General features: G+C 37.6%; 1 pseudogene; it reads left to right on the top strand.

The window, feature by feature from the left end:
• The first annotated feature begins 17,252 nt into the window (after positions 1-17,252).
• LOC104657495 lies at positions 17,253-18,200 on the top strand (annotated as a pseudogene).
• The last annotated feature ends 535 nt before the right edge of the window (positions 18,201-18,735 follow it).

Raw genomic sequence — 18,735 nt, 5'->3', positions numbered from 1 at the left:
CCATGCTTCATAAATCCATAGATACTCTTTACTATAGGCAATCCTTAACCAAGGACATTCTGCTAATGGCAGTTCAAAGATAAAGTTTCTTCTTCCTAGCAAATATCACTTGTCTTTTAACCTAGAAGTCCAGATGACACAGTTATTAGACCTGGTAAACTGCCTTCTTTCCTTGCCTTGGGAGGTAACCCTAGTAAGGAAAATGAGTGTTCATCAGGTCAGCTTCTGTATGTATCTATGTATCTCCTCCTTTGCCAGAGCTATAACTTTGATGTGAATACAATAGATTTTCCACAATTTGTGTGACCCTATCATATACAGAGTAAACAGCAGTTAGAATTGTAACTTGTCCTTCCTCACGTTGATCTAGTTTCTGCATCTTTCTTTAGTTGTATTTCCTGCCATATTCCTCCCCATCCTTTGCCCTACTGTACACCTGAACCATTTTTGCTCGGTCGATTTGTGGTTTCTCCACAAACAATGATGTTACATGCCTCCTTGCCTTTGTCCTTGCTCCTGTCTCTGGTAGGACCACCCTCACTCAACCTGTCTTCCCTGACACACTGATGCCAGTTTCTCCTTATAGATTCAATATAGCCATCGCCTACTTCAGGAAGTCTTCTATCTCACCCCAGTATGAGGTATGATGACCTTTTCTTTGCACCCTGCATCCCATACCTATCTTTACTTTTTAATGTTACAAACTTTTTTGGCTTGGACTTTAACTCCACCCCCCATTTTTCCCACAGACTTGAATTTGGAGACACCATATTTACGTCTCCTACATATTTCTTTCTTCAAGTTTTGGTTTATCGAATTATAAATACTGATGCAATCTTTATTCAATACGTTATTCCTTATAAGGATAAGATAAATTGGAACAGTAGGGATTTATACACTATTAAATTATTTGTTGTATATTAATCCAGGGATCCCAATGATATTGCGAAATTTAGTATAGCTTTTATCTTTTCAAATCTGTCAAGTTCTGAATGTAGTTCAATCACTTTTAAAAATGTTTTACATGTTTTAAATAATTTCAACTTTTATTTTAGGTTCAAGGGGTGTATGTTCAGGTTCGTATTATGGATATATTGTGTGATGCTTAAGCCTGCAATACAAATGATCATGTCACCCGGGTATTAAGCATAGTACCCAACATTAGTTTTTCAACCCTTCCCCCTCCCTCTCTCTCACCTCTATAGCCCCAGAATCTATTTTTGCCACTTTTATGCCCATGAGTACCCAATGTTTAGTTCCCATCTATAAGTCAGAATATGTGGTTTTCGTTTTTTTGTTTCTGCATTCATTTGCTTAGGATAGTGGCCTCCAGCTGCATCCATGTTGCTGCAAAGGACATGATTTCCTTCTGTTTCATGTCGATGCCTATTTTAATGTTCAAATTGTATTAACAATTTCTCATGTATTTCCTATAGGTAGAAATCTTGTTTTAATGCCACATTCCCAAAATTGAATCCATATTCCCAGTATAAATATTCAAATTCCATAAATAATGGGCATTTTAAAATTATTAAATAAACACCTACTTAATCAACTAAGCTTCTCTTAAGACAATCTCATTCTTTCCATTAAAGAAAAAAAAACTTTGCAAGTTGCTGTATATATGGCAGTAGGTAAGATAGCCAGAACCCTGCTCTCACCTGATGGCGTACGGTAGTGCTGCTCAGGAAGTTCTCTACTAGCCACCTATGTCAAGATTTCTTGCATGGACAGAAAACTAAAATGCACATGTCTAGACCAAACACATGTCCAATGTCAGAACTCTGAGCACAGATTCCAGGCATTTGCATTTTTCTAAGAATCTCCCAGGTTGCTTATCATACACGCAAGACTTTTGAGGATCTCCAGTTTACTTGAGACAAGATTCCAAATATAATTTCATAAATTGAGATTGATTCAATGGTTAAGCTAAATTTCACTATACAAAAGCAGCCAGGCCATAAAGCATGTGTTTTCTTCATTTCAGCAATTAGAGGATTCCAACAGAGTCAGAATAAAAATCATCCATGCTATGATAGGAAGCACACACACACACACACACACACACACACACACACACACTTCACTGCAGGAAGCAAAATCACTCAACATTAAGACACGTTTCTTATTACTTGGTAACCCCTGACAACTTACAAAATAAAAAAGATCCCTGAATACTCCTGAATTTTTGAGTTTTATAGTTATTGACCATATACCTCTCATAATCATTACAATATATGCCAATTTGCATCACTTAAATTATATAAGGTTTTTGGAGAATACACATGTATGTATATTTTTCCCCTGAGGTGTATTTTTATTTTATATATGTAGAAAAAAATTTTAAATATATGTGCCTTTCATACATATTCATATATGTGCCTTTTCTTCCAAAAGTTTGACTATTCCTTGAAATCAGTGACTGAACATTCTTCATAATTCCTATTTGCCCACAGCAAAATGAGGGTGTCAGAGGACACCAAAGCTAACAAAGAAACAGTTCGAGAGTAAAGTTTCTACTTCAAAAAGCAAAATATAATATATAGATAATAAAAAGTCCAGTTATGATTTGTTCATTTGTTTAGAAATACTATGTTTAGAAATAAACATAGGGATATTGTTTCTATACCCTTACCATACTTTCTTACACCATTATTCAAAAATTTGAAAAGTACATTTGTACTAGCTTTAGGGCACTGTGGTTATATTTATACAAAACTGAACATCAGCCCTAGAATTTTAGGAAAGATGGACCCAGACTATCAGAAAGAGTAAGAGAGTGTTAATCCAAATTTTTCCCTGAGGTATAGTTTTATTTTTCAGTAGGACATAAGAAATATGTATCTCCCAACTTAGTACTGTTAAAGAAAGAAAATACTCTTAATATCACTTCTTCTACAAAAAGTTTTTGAGGAAATTGTAATATCATAATCACAGGGTTTCTCTGCAAGACTTGTTCAAAATTTTTTACAGAGTCCAGTTTAAACTGTTTTCCATTTGGATGAATGGGACCTTAGTTGTCTTGTTTTTTTTATTCAGTCTTATCTAACAATGGTTGTTTTTCTTACCAGCTAATTCTTAAATTCAAAAACTAAAATTCACACATTATTAAATTGGAATAAAACACATAATTTATGTTAATTTAATGTGTATGAAATATTTTAACAAGTATTTGCTGTGACAAAGTCACTCAGACTTTTAAAAAGAGAAAATCAGACTCATAAATATATTTTATGTTATTTCACTTTTATTCAATGCGTGTGTAACCATATACTGAATTTTAGGTCATAAAGAAGGCATGATAGTGACAGAAATATGAATAAGACATATTTTATATATTAAGGAAGCTCAGAGCTTACTAAATGAAAGAGAACATGTACTCAAAAAATGTACTAGGAGCTAGAAAAGATTAACACTAAAATAGAAATAAATATAAATTATGTTTTATGAATTTTGATATTTAACAGCTTTATTTCTTAATTTTCTCATTTGAATAGGAGAATAATAATGACAAGATGGAAAAACTGTTTATAGGATTAAGGACAATATATTACAGTATTTTTTCATTCTATTAGTAGGTCCTCAAGAGATTAGAACTATTACCATTTTTACTTAAGAGACTTTCACGAAAGCAGAGAAGTTTTATCTGGAAGTAAAAGAAAAGAGAGAGAGAGAGACAAAGAGACACATGTGATGTTCCTAGTGGGAGCTGAGATGCAGATAAAACATTCCAGGTACATAGAAGAAAAGACCTAAAAGAGCATATTTTTATTCCATAAAGACTAATAATAAATTCTTAATAGAAAACATCTCCACCGATTTGATTTAATAATTGAATGTTAATTATTTTTTTCCAAAAATTTTCTAGAAAGTTAGGCCACCTGGATCATGTTAGCTGTTATTCTGTATAGTAATGCATTATTTTTCCCTCAAAAAAGAACACAGGATAGACTAAATAACTCAGTGTAAATTGGTCAGTAAGGTAAGATCTATGTAGATAAATAGAATAAAACCATCGAAATTTTAATAATTCAAACATGAACATCACTATCCATGAACGATTATATGATGTGTAGTTTAAAAAATGTAATTGCCATTAGAACATAACCATATCTTTACAATGAATAATATACATGTTGGCTTTGAGAGTAAGTGTGAGCATCAGAATGGAGGGAGTGTTGCTGTTTTCGGAAAGAAGAGAGTAGCACACATTTATCACTGCTCCATACCATGCATGCACATCAAATAGTTATTATAAAGTCTGGGAATGCTGATGCACTTGAGACAACTCATACTAAAACTCCTCAAAAAAAACTAGTTTTTTATCATTGTAAAACAATGTCTTATAATATTTCCTCCTACTTTGTTTAAACAAAAACAAAATTATATGAAAATAAATTTTGGTAGAATTCCGCTGCTTAGAGATACTTCCAAGATTTTATTGGCAGATACTTTTTACTATTAACTGTGCCAAGAGAAACAGCAGGTATTTCTCTTGCCTGTCTTTTGGGGTGGAACTAAGTTCCCTAGTCATTTTATATTTTATCAAAGCTGCTAACGTTACCATATTTGAATGTTCAAAGGACAGAACTAGCATATTTCTTGCATTCATGCTACATATTTTTTCCTAGGAATTATTCTCTCATTACTAGATTGTTTTGCTTTTTTATCTTTTCAAGGTAACATTAATAGGTTTTGCTGCCAGTTCTTCTTCAAGTGAAGTTAGGAAATTTACCATTTATCTAAGTTGTTGAATGTTGCTAAAAAATCGAAATTTCATTCTGTAAGATTTTTGCTTAAGCCCTTGTTTGTATTAGAGTTCTCCAGAAAACAAGATAAGCAACAGGATGTGTGTGTATGTGTGTGTGTGTGTACACACAAAGAGACTTATGGGGAATTGGTTTAGATGATTTTGGAGGCAGACAAATCCCAAGCTCTGCTGTTGGCAGGAGTGAGATGCACAAAGAATGAATGTCTCATTTCAAGTCCAGAGGCAAAGACAAACTAACGTTCCAGCACAAAAGCATTCAGGCAGGAGGAATTTTTCTCTTACAATGGAGGGCCAAGCTTTTTGTTCTATTCAAACCTTCAACTGATTGAATGAGGCCCACTGATATTATGGAGGGTAATCTGCTTTATTCAGTCTGTCAACTTACATCTTAACTTATCAAAAAACACCCTCGCAGAAACACCGAGAATAATGCTAGACTAAATATCTGGACACCCATGGTTAAGTCAAGTTAGACACACAATTTAACCATCACAGTACCTGACTTCACATTAAAAAATGCAAATAAAAAGATGCATAATTTTAATAGCACTAGAAAGTAGGTATATTGATTAAAGTTATGACAGCTCTAGAATAAATGTTCATTACTTACAGCAGAAAGAGATCTTAAGAAATATTAGTGGAGGCTGAGAACTACAGAGACTACTACTATACCCTTTTTAAATTGAATCTATAGATTTACTCTAGGGGAACAGAATCTTAATTGAAGAAGAAAACTGTCTCTTACTAAATCTATGTGACTTCTTAGGGCATATTCACAGTATTTCTATTAGGACTTCTCTATCTATTTGAGGATTACATTTCCCAATATTGTACAAATAGTGTTAGACAATACACATGCTGTTACTGCATTTTGAGATAGTAGGAAGACCAAAAAATTATGAAAAGCCACAGGAGAAATATACTGCGGACACAATATTGTTTTATACATTTATGCTAACTACGGAGAACCTCTAGTTCTCCAAAAACAAAGTACTTTCTATATAGCCAGAGCTAAATATGCAACTAAATAAGTGTTTTATATTATAGCAGAGGCAGTTTAAGTAAATAACTTCCAGATAAAGAAGTCAGTTACAGCCTATGAATGATACTGAGATACTGATATCATTTACCTGGTAAATGAGAGATACTGAGAGTATCCAGCAGTCAAGTCTCACTAAATTAAACACACACACACACACCCCACACATACACAAATATTCAAAAACTATTGCTTTGGAAACACGGACAAAAGTTCTATCTTTAAATTAAAGTTTTAAAATGAATACCTGAATGTTTTTAATTTATTTTCTTATGTTAATAACTAATAAAAACAATATTTCTCATGTTGTAAAAAATGGAAAATAAATGAACCTACAGATCCAAGAACTTCAAAGTCAAGCACAGAAACCCAACAAAACACCTTAGTTAAACTGCTTAAAACCAGTGAAAATGTCCCAAAAGTAGCCAGAGGAAAAAGACACATCATGTACAGATTAAACTGGACAGCAGATTTCTCATTTGAAACAATTCAAGTGAGAAAACTGTGAAGCAATTTCTTTAAAGTAATAAAAGAAAAAAGGAATATTTTTCAAATACAAAGACCAAATCAAGACATTCTCAGCCATGCAAAAGCTGAAACAAATCTTACAAATTCAGACGTAGGAAGCTGAAGCAATCCAGCAGGTCTGTACTACAAGAAAGTCAGTCTTCTTTGTCAAACCCCATCGTCTCAGCCCCAAAACTCCTTAGCCTGAGTAAGAGAAATGTCAAAATTAGTCCTTCGGGAAGAAAAATGATGCCAGATATGACTCTGAAACCCCACAAAATTCAAGAAACAGCAGAAATGGTAAGTGCATGAGTAAGTATAACAATCTTTTATCACATTATTTAAATATCTTTAAAAGATAATTGTGTTTAAAAAAGACAATAATTAATAGGAGACATACAGCCTATGTAAAATTAAAATGTATGGTATCAATAGAGCAAATATCAGCAGAGAAGAACTGTACACATACCAACATTTGAAATTAAAATAGTCGATTCTGTTTTGTTGTTTTAATCTATTTTTAGATGCAGCCTCGCTCTGTTGCCCAGGCTGGAGTGTACCATTGGGATCTCGGCTCACTGCAACCTCTGCCTCCCAGGTTCAAGCAATCCTCCTGCCTCAGCCTCCTGAGTAGCTGTGCCTGCACGTGTGCACCACCACACCTGGCTAATTTTTTGTTGTTGTTGTTAAAATAGTCAATTCTTTAAATAAAACCGACTCCTTCTTTTCAAACAACTTTTCTAAAACACTTACTCAAATGGAATTCAAACTAATCTGAAATTACAGTCTACTAAACCTACCACCTCTTTTTTCTCTTTTTACCCTTATTATAGTCTATGGCCATCATTATCTTGGTTAAACCTGTGGTTCACTTAAGCCTGCCCCTCTTTGTTATACTCTTCTGGAAAACGTTTGGTTTAATCTGTCTACAGCTTACTACAAACTAATAGAATCTCATTCCTGTGTAGTACTTTTTATTTTTCTTGTCCTTAATCCAGGTAACTAAAGAAGATTTTCTGAAAATTTGAAAGGGTTTTGGTACCAATTTGAGTTGACTCTAGGGGCCTTTAGTTGAAATAAAAGAAACTAACTTCAGCTAATTGAGTTTGCAGTGTCAGTAACAATGTCCCAAATCACTGCTCAAAACAGGTGAGAAAACCATAACCATCTCCACTGTAAACTAAATGTGGTTCTACTGACACTAATAGCACTAGATCAGCAATTGGCACGAAGCACATGCCACCTCAGAGTCCATCTTGCTGCAATTAGCCTGACCAAGAGAAAAAGGTACTTATTGTCTCCAAATGGTTTAGCCTTTTACTCTTAATTCAAAGTCTAGGGTAGTGCATCCAATAGATGTAGTTCAAATCACATGCCCAAACTCTAGCAACAAGAATGACTGAGAGAATGATTATATACATTTCAACCTCCTTAGGCTTTGCCTTCTACTAACACTGATAGAATATTTACTATATATCACATCATAGGTGATAATGATAATAATATTTCAAGTTTCTGAAGCTTAAAAAGATTGTTAAGATATGGGTGTTCAAGACTGGCTCAGGCTCCCAGACTACATCTTTCTTCCGTGCTGGATGCCATTGAACATCAGACTTCAAGTTTGTCAGCTTTGAGTCACAGCTGGCTTCCTAGCTCCTCAGCTTGTATACAGCCTATTGTGGGACCTTGCAATCATTGTGTGAATCTTTCACCAGCAACCAGTGTACTCAGGTTCTCTCATCAGAGCTGACTAAGAGGCTGACATGAGCCATGAGAGGAAGGAGGAACAGTGTAGTGTGGCAGCCCACCTGAGACCCACACTGGGCAGGCAAGACCCCTCCCCCAGCTAAGGGAGGCAGTGAGTGAGTGTGCTACCCAGCCAGGGAAACCATGCTTTCTCCACGGAACTGTGCAACCCACACATCAGAAGAACTCGCAAACCCGTGCCACGGGGGCCTACTGTCTCAACCCTGGAACGCACAGATTCTCAACAGCCTCTCAGCTGGAATCTGCTGAAGGCAATGGAACTCCAGGGAGGAGGGGTGACCTGCACCGTCTGCCACTGCCTGCTAAGCTCTCAACTGCCTAACACGCTAAGCTCCCTGGCCGGGGAAGAGTGGCATCCATCTTAATAGCTCCAGGCTGGGCTTCTCCCCTGCTGCAGCCAGGAAGGCTGGACAGCTTGGTCCTCCACAGCCCAACACACCGGCTGTGGCCATCTGTGTGTTGACTCTGACCCATCCTCCCTCACTGGGCAAGGCTTCCTTGCAAGAACTCCATAACTCCAGCAAAAGGCTCAGGGATAGAACCCGGATCTCTCTGGGAATGAGCCCCTAGGGGGAGAGGTGGCCATAGTCTCTGTGGACCAGTAGATTTAGACTTTCCTCCTAGTAGTTCTGAGGAATCAGAGCAGCCCAGATGAGCGGGTTTCCCCCAAGCAAAGCACACCTCCTCCACCAAGAACAAAGTGCTTCATTAAATACATCCTCTTCTCCGTGCTACCCAACTGTGTGAGATCCTCCAAGAAGGGTCTCACAGATACTCCTGTGAGATACCCTGAGATATCTCTCAGATACCCTATACAGGAGCAATCCTACTGACATCAGATTGGAGCCCCTCGAGGTCAGAGGTCCCAGAAGAAGGGGCAGGCACCCATCTTTCCTGTTCTGCAGCCTCCTTGAGTGACATCTCCAGGCGTGGGAGTGAATCAGATGAATAGGACCTGAAGTGAACCCCTAGCAAACTGTAGCAGCCCTACAGAAGAGGGACCTGACCATTGAAAGTAAAACAAACAGAAGCAACAAGAAAGCATCAACAACAAATAAAGCCCCCCCAAAAAAACCATCCAAGGGTCAGCAGCCTCAAAAATTGAATCTAGACAAACTCAGGAAGATGAGAAAGAATCAATGAAAGAATGCTGAAAACCCAAAAGGCCAGAGTGCCTCTTCTCCAAATGATAGCAACATTATTTGCATCAAGGACATAGAACTGGACGGAAGATCAGATGGACGAATTGACAGAAGCAGACTTCAGAAGATGGGTAACAAAAAACTACGCTGAGCTAGGAGCATGTTCTAACCCAATACAAAGATGCAAAGAAACTTGATAAAAGGTTAGAAGGGTTGCTAACTAGAATAACCAGTTTGGAGAGGAACATAAATGACCTGATGGAGCTGAAAAACAGCATGAGAACTTTGTGAAGCATACATAAGTTTCAATAACTGAATCAACCAAGCAGAAGAAAGGGTATCAGAGGTTGAAGACCACCTTGCTGAAATAAGACATGCAGACAAGACTAGCAAAAAAAAAAAAAAAAAAAAAAGAATGAAAAGGACTGAACAAAGCCTCCAAGAAATATGGGACCTCATAATTAGACTGAACCTACGATTGACTGGAGTACCAGAAAGAGACGGGGAGAATGGAAACAAACTGGAAATCACATTTCAGGATATTATCCAGGAGAACTTCCCCAATCTGGCAAGACAGGCCAACATGCAAATTCAGGAAACACAGAGAATACCACTAAGATACTTCATGAGAAGATCAACCCCAAGACACATAATCATCAGATTCTCCAAGGTCGAAATGAAGGAAAAACTGTTAAGGGCAGCCACAGAGAAAGGCCAGGTTGCCTACAAAGGGGAGCCCATCAGACTAACACCAGATCTCTCTGTAGAAACCCCATAGGCCAGAAGAGGGTGAGGGCCAATATTCAACATTCTTAAAGAAAAGAATTTTCAGCTCAGGATTTCATATCCAGGCAAACTAAGCTTCATAAGTGAAGGAGAAATAAATTCCTTTCCAGACAAGCAAATGTTGTGGGATTTCGTCACCACCAGGCCTGCCCTCCAAAAGTTCCTGAAGGAAGCACTAAATATGGAAAGGAAAAACCTGTAGTAGCCACTGCAAAACACACCAAAATTTAAAGACTGATGACACTACAAAGAAACTGCATCAACTAGTGTGCAAAATAACCAGATAACATCATGATAAAAGGATCAAGTTTACATATAACAATACTAGTTTTAAATATAAATGGTCTAAATGTCCCAGTAAAAAGACACAAACTGGCAAATTAGATAAAGTGTCAAGACCCATTGGGGTGCTGTATTCAGAAGACCCATCTCATGTGCTAAGACACACATAGGCTCAAAATAAAGGGATGGAGGAAAATTTACCAAGCAAATGGAAAGCAAAAAAAGCAGGGATTGCTTTTTTTGCAATCCCTAGTCTCTGACAAAACAGACTTTAAACCAACAAAGATCAAAAAAGACAAAGAAGGGCATTACATAATGGTAAAGGGAATGATTCAACAGGAAGAGCTAAATATTTTAAATATATATGCACCTAAGAGAGGAGCACCCAGATTCATAAAACAAGTTCTTAGAGATGTACAAAGAGACTTAGACTCCCACACAATAATAGTGTGAGACTATAACACCCCACTGTCAGTATTAGACAGGTCAATAAGACAGAAAATTAACAAGGATATTCAGGACTTGAACTCAGCTCTGGATCAAGTGGACCTAGTAAATGTCTACAGAACACTATATCCCAAATCACCAGAATATACATTCTTCTCAGTGCCACCCTGCACTTACTCTAAAATCGACCACATAATTGGAAGTAAAACACTCCCCAGCTAATGCAAAATAACCGAAATCATAACAAACAGTCTCTCAGACCACAGTGCAATCAAATTAGAACTCAGGATTATGAAACTTACTCAAAACCACACAACTACATGGAAATTGAATAACCTGTTCCTACATGACTCCTGGGTAAAGAATGAAATTAAGGTAGAAATCAAGAAGTTCTTTGAAAACAATGAGAACAAAGAGACAACGTACCAGAATCTCCGGGATACAGCCAAAGCAGTGTTAAGAGGGAAATTTATAGCACTAAATGCCCACACCAGAAAGCTAAAAAGTTCTTAAATTGACACCCTAACATCACAAGTGAAAGAGCTAGAGAGAAAACAAATCCAAAAGCTAGCAGAAGACAAGAAATAACTAAGATCAGAGAAGAACTGAAGGAAATAGAGACATGAAAAGCCCTCCAAAAAAAAATTCAATGAATCTGGGAGCTGGTTTTTTGAAAAACAATTAACAAAATAGATAGACCACTAGCTAGACCAATAAAGAAGAAGAGAGATAAGAGTCAGACACAATATAAAATGATAAAGAGGGTATCACTACTGACCCCACAGAAAAACAAACTACCATCAGAGAATACTAAAAACTGCTCTATGCAAATAAACTAAAAAATCAAGAAGAAAGAGATAAATTCCTGGACACATACACCCTCACAAGGCCAAAGCAGGAAGAAGTCAAATCCCTGAATAGACCAATGGCAAGTTCTGAAATTGAGGCAGTAATTAATAGCCTACCAACCAAAAAAACCTTAGGAATAGACAGATTCACAGCTGAATTTGATCAGTGGTACAAAGAGGAGCTCATACCATTCGTTCTGAAACTATCCTAAACAGTTGAAAAGCGGGGACTCTTAACTGACTCATTTCATTAGGCCAGTATCATCCTAATACCAAAACCAGGAAGAGATACAACAAAAAATGAAAACTTCAGGCCAATACCCCTGATGAACATCGATGTGAAAATCCTCAATAAAATACTGGCAAACTGAATCCAGCAGCACAACAAAAAAACTTATCCACCACGATCAAGTTTGCTTCATCCCTGGGATGCAAGACTGGTTCAACATATTCATATCAATAAATGTAATCCATCACATAAACAGAACCACTGACAAAAACCATATGATTATCTCAATAGATGCAGAAAAGGCCTTTGATGAAATTCAACATCGCTTCATGTTAAAAACTCTCAACAAACTAGGTATTGATGGAACATATCTCAAAATAATAAGATCTACTTATGAGTAACTCACAGCCAATATCATATTGAATGGGCAAAAGCTGGAAGCATTACCTTTGAAAACCACTACCAAACAAGGATCCCCTCTCTCACCACTTCTATTCAACATAGTATTGGAAGTTCTGACCAGGGCAATCAGGCAAGAGAAAGAAATAAAGGACATTCAAATAGAAACAGAGGAAATCAAATTGTCTCTGTTTGCAGATGACATGATTCTGTATTTAGAAAACCCCATTGTCTCAGCCCCAAAACTCCTTAAGCTGATAAGCAACTTCAGCAGTCTCAGGATACAAAATCAATGTGCAAAAATCACAAGCATTCCTTTACACCACAGTAGACAAGCAGAGAGCCAAATTATGAATGAACTCCCATTCATAATCGCTACAAACAGAATAAAATACCTAGGAATACAGGTAACAAGGGATATGAAGGACCTCTTCAAGGAGAACTACAAAACACTGCTCAAGGAATAAGAGAGGACACAAACAAATGGACAAACATTCCATCCTCATGGATAGGAAGAATCAATATCCTAAAAATGGCCATACTGTGCAAAGTAATTTACAGATTTAATGCTATTCCTATTGAACTACCATTGACATTCTGCACAGAAATAGGAAAAACTATTCTAAATTTCATATGCAATCGAAGAAGACCCACTATAGCCAAGACAATCCTAAGCAAAAAGAACAAAGCTGGAGGCATCACAGTACGTGACTTCAAACTGTACTACAAGACTATGTTAACCGAACAGCAGGGTACTGGTACCAAAAGAGACAAATAGGACAATGGAACAAAACAGAGACCTCAGAAATAACACCACACATCTACAACCATCTGATCCTCAACAAACCTGAAAAAAAAAAGTAATAGGGAAATGATCTCCTATTCAGTAAATGGTGCTGGGAAAACTAGTCAGCAAAATGCAGAAAACTGAAACTGGACCCCTGCTTTACATCTTATACAAAAATTAACTCAAGATAAATTAAAGGCTTAAATGTAAAACCCCAAACCATAAAAACCCTAGGCAATACCATTCAGGATGTAGGCATGGGCAAAGACTTCATGACAAAAATGCCAAAAGCAGTTGCAACAAAAGCCAAAATTGACAAATGGGATCTAATTAAACTGAAGAGCTTCTGCACAGCAAAAGACAGTATCATCAGAGTGAGCAGGCAACCTATAGAATGGGATAAAATTTTGCAACCTACCCCCATCTGACAAACGTCTAATATCCAGAATTTACAAGGAACTTAAACAAATTTACAAGACAAAAAAAAAAAAAAAAAAAAAAAAAAAAAAAAAAAAACCTTATCAAGAAGTGGGCAAAGGATATGAACAAACACTTCTCAAAAGAAGTCATTTATGTGGCCAACAGAGATATGAAAAGAAGCTCAACATTACTGATCATCAGAGAATTGAATATTAGACCACAATGAGATATGATCTCACGCCAGTCAGAATGATGATTATTTAAATGTTGGGAAACAATAGATGCTGGCGAGGTTGTGGAGAAATAGAAATAGATTATTAAAATGTTGGGAAACAATAGATGCTGGCGAGGTTGTGGAGAAATAGGAACACTTTTACACTGTTGGTGGGAATGTAAATTAGTTCAACCTTGTGGGAGACAGTTTAGCAATTCCTCAAGGATCTAGAACCAGAACCATTTGACCCAGCAATCCCATTACTGTGTATATACCCAAAGGATCACAAATCATTCTATTATAAAGACACATGCACACGTTTATTTATTGCAGCACTATTTACAATAGCAAAGAAATGGAACCAACTCAAATGCCGATCAATGATAGACTGGATAAAGAAAATGTGGTACCTATATACTGTGGAATACTATACAGCCATAAAAAGAATTAGATTATGTCCTTTGTAGGGACATGGAAGCTAGATGCCACCATCCTCCGCAGACTAACACAGGAACAGAAAACCAAACACTGCATGTTCTCACTCATAAGTGGGAGTTGAACAGTGAGAACACATGGACACAGAGAGGGAAACAAAAGACACTAGGGCCTGTCGGGGGCTGGGGAGAGAGGGGAGGGAACTTAGAGGACGGGTCAATAGGTGCAGCAAACCACCATGGCCCACCTATACCTATGCAACAACCCTGTATATTCTATGTATGTATCCCATTTTTTTTTAAGAAATAAAGAAAAGCAAAAATAAATTTTAAAAAGATATGGGTGTTAAAAGAGAAAGGCTTATATGCAGTACAACGTCTAAAATAAAACATGCTGGCCTGACACTTTTATTTTTGGTTGCTCTTTTTCCTTCTTTAGTCACTTAAAATTTCTAATTTCTGGCATGTATCTTAATGTGACTTATCTTTTAAACAGTGTCTTTACTCTTTTCACAACAACACACCTTGAATATAAAAAGGAATAAATATTCTTCACTTCTACTAAGAACAGGGCTTACTGCCATTTATCTAAAGTGTGCAGACCACTAGTCTTTTTCTTCATGTTTTAATAGACACATGAAGAAAAATCTTTCTCCTAAATTTACAATTAAATAATCCAAGCTTCCACAAAAGTTAACAGACATCTCAAATCTGGCAGATAGTAAGAGAAATAACGACTATAGCAAAGGAATGTACACGGTCTAAAGAGAGTGGAGCTCCAGCAAATTATTTCCATAGCAAATTGTTGTCCTGGTATTATTCCATATTTTTCTCTTCTAAGTGAAGTTGAAAATCCAGATTCTTATGTGAAGGGCCATGGAATTTATAGGTTAACATCATTGTGCTATAAGTTAATATATTGTAAGCCAAAACATCATACACACACACACACACACACTATATTTGATGTGTGCACATATAATAAAACACAGAGAAAAGCATGCACATGCACGACGCACAAGTACTCATACACATGCATCCTCCCATCAACACACACAAACAACTGCAGGGTATATTAGGGACACGGGTCTCTATTAAAAAAAAAAAAACATTATTTTTGTCTAACTTGAACATTAGGCTTTTATGCTTTGAAGTATAAATACTACACTAAAAATATTTTTCCAAATATAGATAGGTTGGTTAGATAGATAGATAGATAGATAGATAGATAGATAGATAGACAGACAGATAGATCAATAGATAGATCGACAGATAGACAGACAGTGTTAGCAGAAACAAAGGTAATAGGAAAAAACGTTTTTAGATCGTGTTACCACCATAGGAAGTTAACATGAGTTGATGGCTATTTAATGAAACTAATTTAGCACAGGAATATTTTTTTCACTTCTCTAGATTTGTTAATTTTGGGGGTTACAACTCTTGATTTGATCTGGCTTTCCAGCGTTGTCATTGTTGTTTTTAAATCTACTTTTTTGAAAAGGTTTTTGGAATTTACTTTCTCTTTGTTGCCTGTAACTGGACCTGTATCATAGACTCGCAATGAAGCTTTCTGCCTCACTGAATCACTTTCACAGACTCTGTATTAAAACCGAGTTGGGCTCTTTCTTTCCTTCCTCCTTTCCCTTACTCTTTCCACATAAGGACAAAGAACTCCTTTGAAGGAAGCCTACAGGCTCAACATCTCATGAAAGAGGATCGATTGTGTGTGTCTTTTTTTTTCTACACAGGTCCCATAAAGCATGAAGTCGGCAAACCAATATCATTATTTGGGGTCAGCTAGGTAAAAATTTGAAATTGAGGTTGGTCAGAGTATGACTTCAAATATAGTAACTATCTAGATTACTTGTGCTTATAAGAAAAATGATATCTTAGATTTGAAATTCTCAATAATACATGTCCATTGCTGCTTCTCTTAATTTTAAATTGCCCTCGGGATAGCAAAAATAAATAATAAGTTTAATAAAATACCAATAAATGCTGTAGTTTGAAATAATGGTTTTCACATTCAAAGTTGTTGGTTATAGTAAAGATGTGTTACAAACACATATACAATTATATCACACTTGATTGTAGTTTACAATTCTCAGGTAAGGGTAAAATCTACATCTACTAAGGGAATACAAATGGTGGTCTGTGCTTATCTTGAAGTAGCAGACTTCTAGAAGATACCATGAAAGATTACTTTAATTTTTATTAAATATTTAAATCACTAAACCAGATACTAATGCACTCTTCTCTCATTAAAGATATGTAAATATTTATATTCGCACAAATATTATATATATTCAATTATAAATATAAAATGTCAATATCTAGATATTGATCTATAAAGAGTTAAATAAAATCTATAAAGAGTTAAATAAAAATTCTAGAATTGGAGAAACATAATTAAGATATACTAGTGACTCAGTAGACATCACCAAAAAGCACAGAATAAATAAACTGCAAGATGAGACAGTAAAAAATACCCAAACTGAAGCACAGAAAGATGAAAAATGTAAAAGACATACCGCAAAGATCTAATATTATTATGGTAACTGAAATCCTCGAAGCAAAGAAGAGAAAAAAAAAAAAAAAAGACTTCACCAAGTCAAATACACAAAAATCTCTGCGAAATCTAGGAAAATTTCTAATAATTTTCAATTCACACATACATATCATAGAAGACTTCAGAAAACAAAGAACAAAAAAATTCTACCTGAATGAGCAAGATTCATTATCTTCAAAACAGCAATAATAAGAGAGATGAATTTCAACAGAAAATAAACAAAAAAATTAAAAATCCTAAAATTTCCATTAGGGAAAAAAATCCCTTCCAACCCTGAGTTTCATATTCAATGAAAATATCTCTCACTACCCGTTTTCCGGCGTGCGCCGGCTGAGGCGCCTGGCCCTCGACTTTCGCCCGTCGCCCCAAGATGGCGGACACGCTGAGGTGGTGCTGCGTCGGTTGCGCCTGAGGTGGCTGTGAGGACTAACGGTCAGCGACGCGCCACAGTTGAGGCAGAAGACCGTCGTCCAAGGAGGAGGAAGAAGAGGAGGCGGCCCCACTGCCGGCCGACTTCTTGCTAGCCACCGGCTCAACACTCCCGCCACCCAGGGTGGGCCCCTCAGCTGCCCGCCCGCTGCCAGACCCCGCTGCCTTCCCCAGCCGCCGCCATGAAGCTGACCGACAGCGTGCTGCGGAGCTTCCGCGTCGCCAGGGTGTTCTGCGAAAACTCGGACAAGATTAACTGCTTCGATTTCAGCCCCAACGGCCAGATGGTCATCTCAAGCAGCAACGACGACTCCATCGTGCTCTATGACTGCCAGGAGGGCAAGCCAAAGAGAACCCTGTACAGTAAGAAATATGGCGTGGACCTCATCAGATACACTCATGAGGCAAACACAGCTGTTTACAGTTCTAACAAAAGAGACGATACTATTCGTTACTTGTCCTTGCATGACAACAAATACATCAGATACTTTCCTGGACATAGCAAAAGGGTGGTGGCCTTGTCCATGTCACCTGTGGATGACATTTTCATTTCTGGGTCTCTTGATAAGACCATTCGACTCTGGGATCTCCGGGCTCCTAACTGCCAGGGCCTCGTGCATCTGCAGGGGAAGCCAGTTTGTTCTTTTGATCCAGAAGGGTTAATTTTGGCTGCAGGTGTCAACTCTGAGATGGTCAAACTTTACGACCTTCGTTCTTTTGGTAAGGGGCCATTTACTACCTTTAAGATGCAGTGTCATCGAACCTGTGAGTGGACAGGACTTAAATTCAGCAACGATGGCAAGGTCATCCTCATTTCCACCAACGGCAGCTTCATTTCTCTCATTGATGCATTCAAAGGAGTGGTGATGCACACGTTTGAGGGTTATGCAAACAGCAAAGCTGTCACACTGGAGGCTTCATTTACGCCAGACTCTCAGTTTATTATGATTGGTTCGGAGGATGGCAAGATCCATATCTGGAATGGAGAGAGTGGTATAAAAGTAGCTGTGTTGGATGGTAAGCACACCGGCCCGATTACCTGTTTGCAATTCAACCCCAAGTTCATGACTTTTGCCAGCGCATGTTCCAACATGGTCTTCTGGTTGCCCACCATTGATGACTCGCCCTGATGCTGCTCAGCTATTACTGTACAGTGACGGCGGCCATTGGAAGAAACTCAGAGGGGGCTGCGATAATACTGAGATTGGATGGTTTGACTGGGCTGCAGGGCATCCTTTACATGGCCTTCTCATGTATGTGCTGTACATCTGCTCAAAAGAAAATAATTACTTTGCTGAACATCTTCAAAAGGACTCTCGGTGCAACAGACTCAATTGGAACTCAGCTTTTCTAGCTGTCCCTGCACCACGCTCTGCTAGAGGAATGACCAGACTCACGATTTGGGTAGAGTGGGGCTCTCAAGACATCTTCAATTTGAATGTACATGCTGCTGAGAAGCCGATGAAGTCATCAGCTCTGCGCATCCCTTCTCCTACCCGCGGCCCCCCCCCCCCCCCCCCCCCCCCCCCCCACTAAATGTATGGCAAGCTACAGTCCTGGTTTTGAAATGCTAGAGCAGCTCAGTGCCGTTTGCCCTCACCTTGCATGTCTTGTCACTGGGTCTCCCTGTGTAATTGTGACGTTATCCATAACCATCATGTTTCT

Source organism: Rhinopithecus roxellana, chromosome 1 (genome assembly GCF_007565055.1).
Source record: "Rhinopithecus roxellana isolate Shanxi Qingling chromosome 1, ASM756505v1, whole genome shotgun sequence".
In the NCBI taxonomy this organism is placed as follows: domain Eukaryota; kingdom Metazoa; phylum Chordata; class Mammalia; order Primates; family Cercopithecidae; genus Rhinopithecus; species Rhinopithecus roxellana.
Note: the sequence above shows the minus strand (reverse complement) of the source record. Positions and strands in the feature narration are given on the sequence as shown.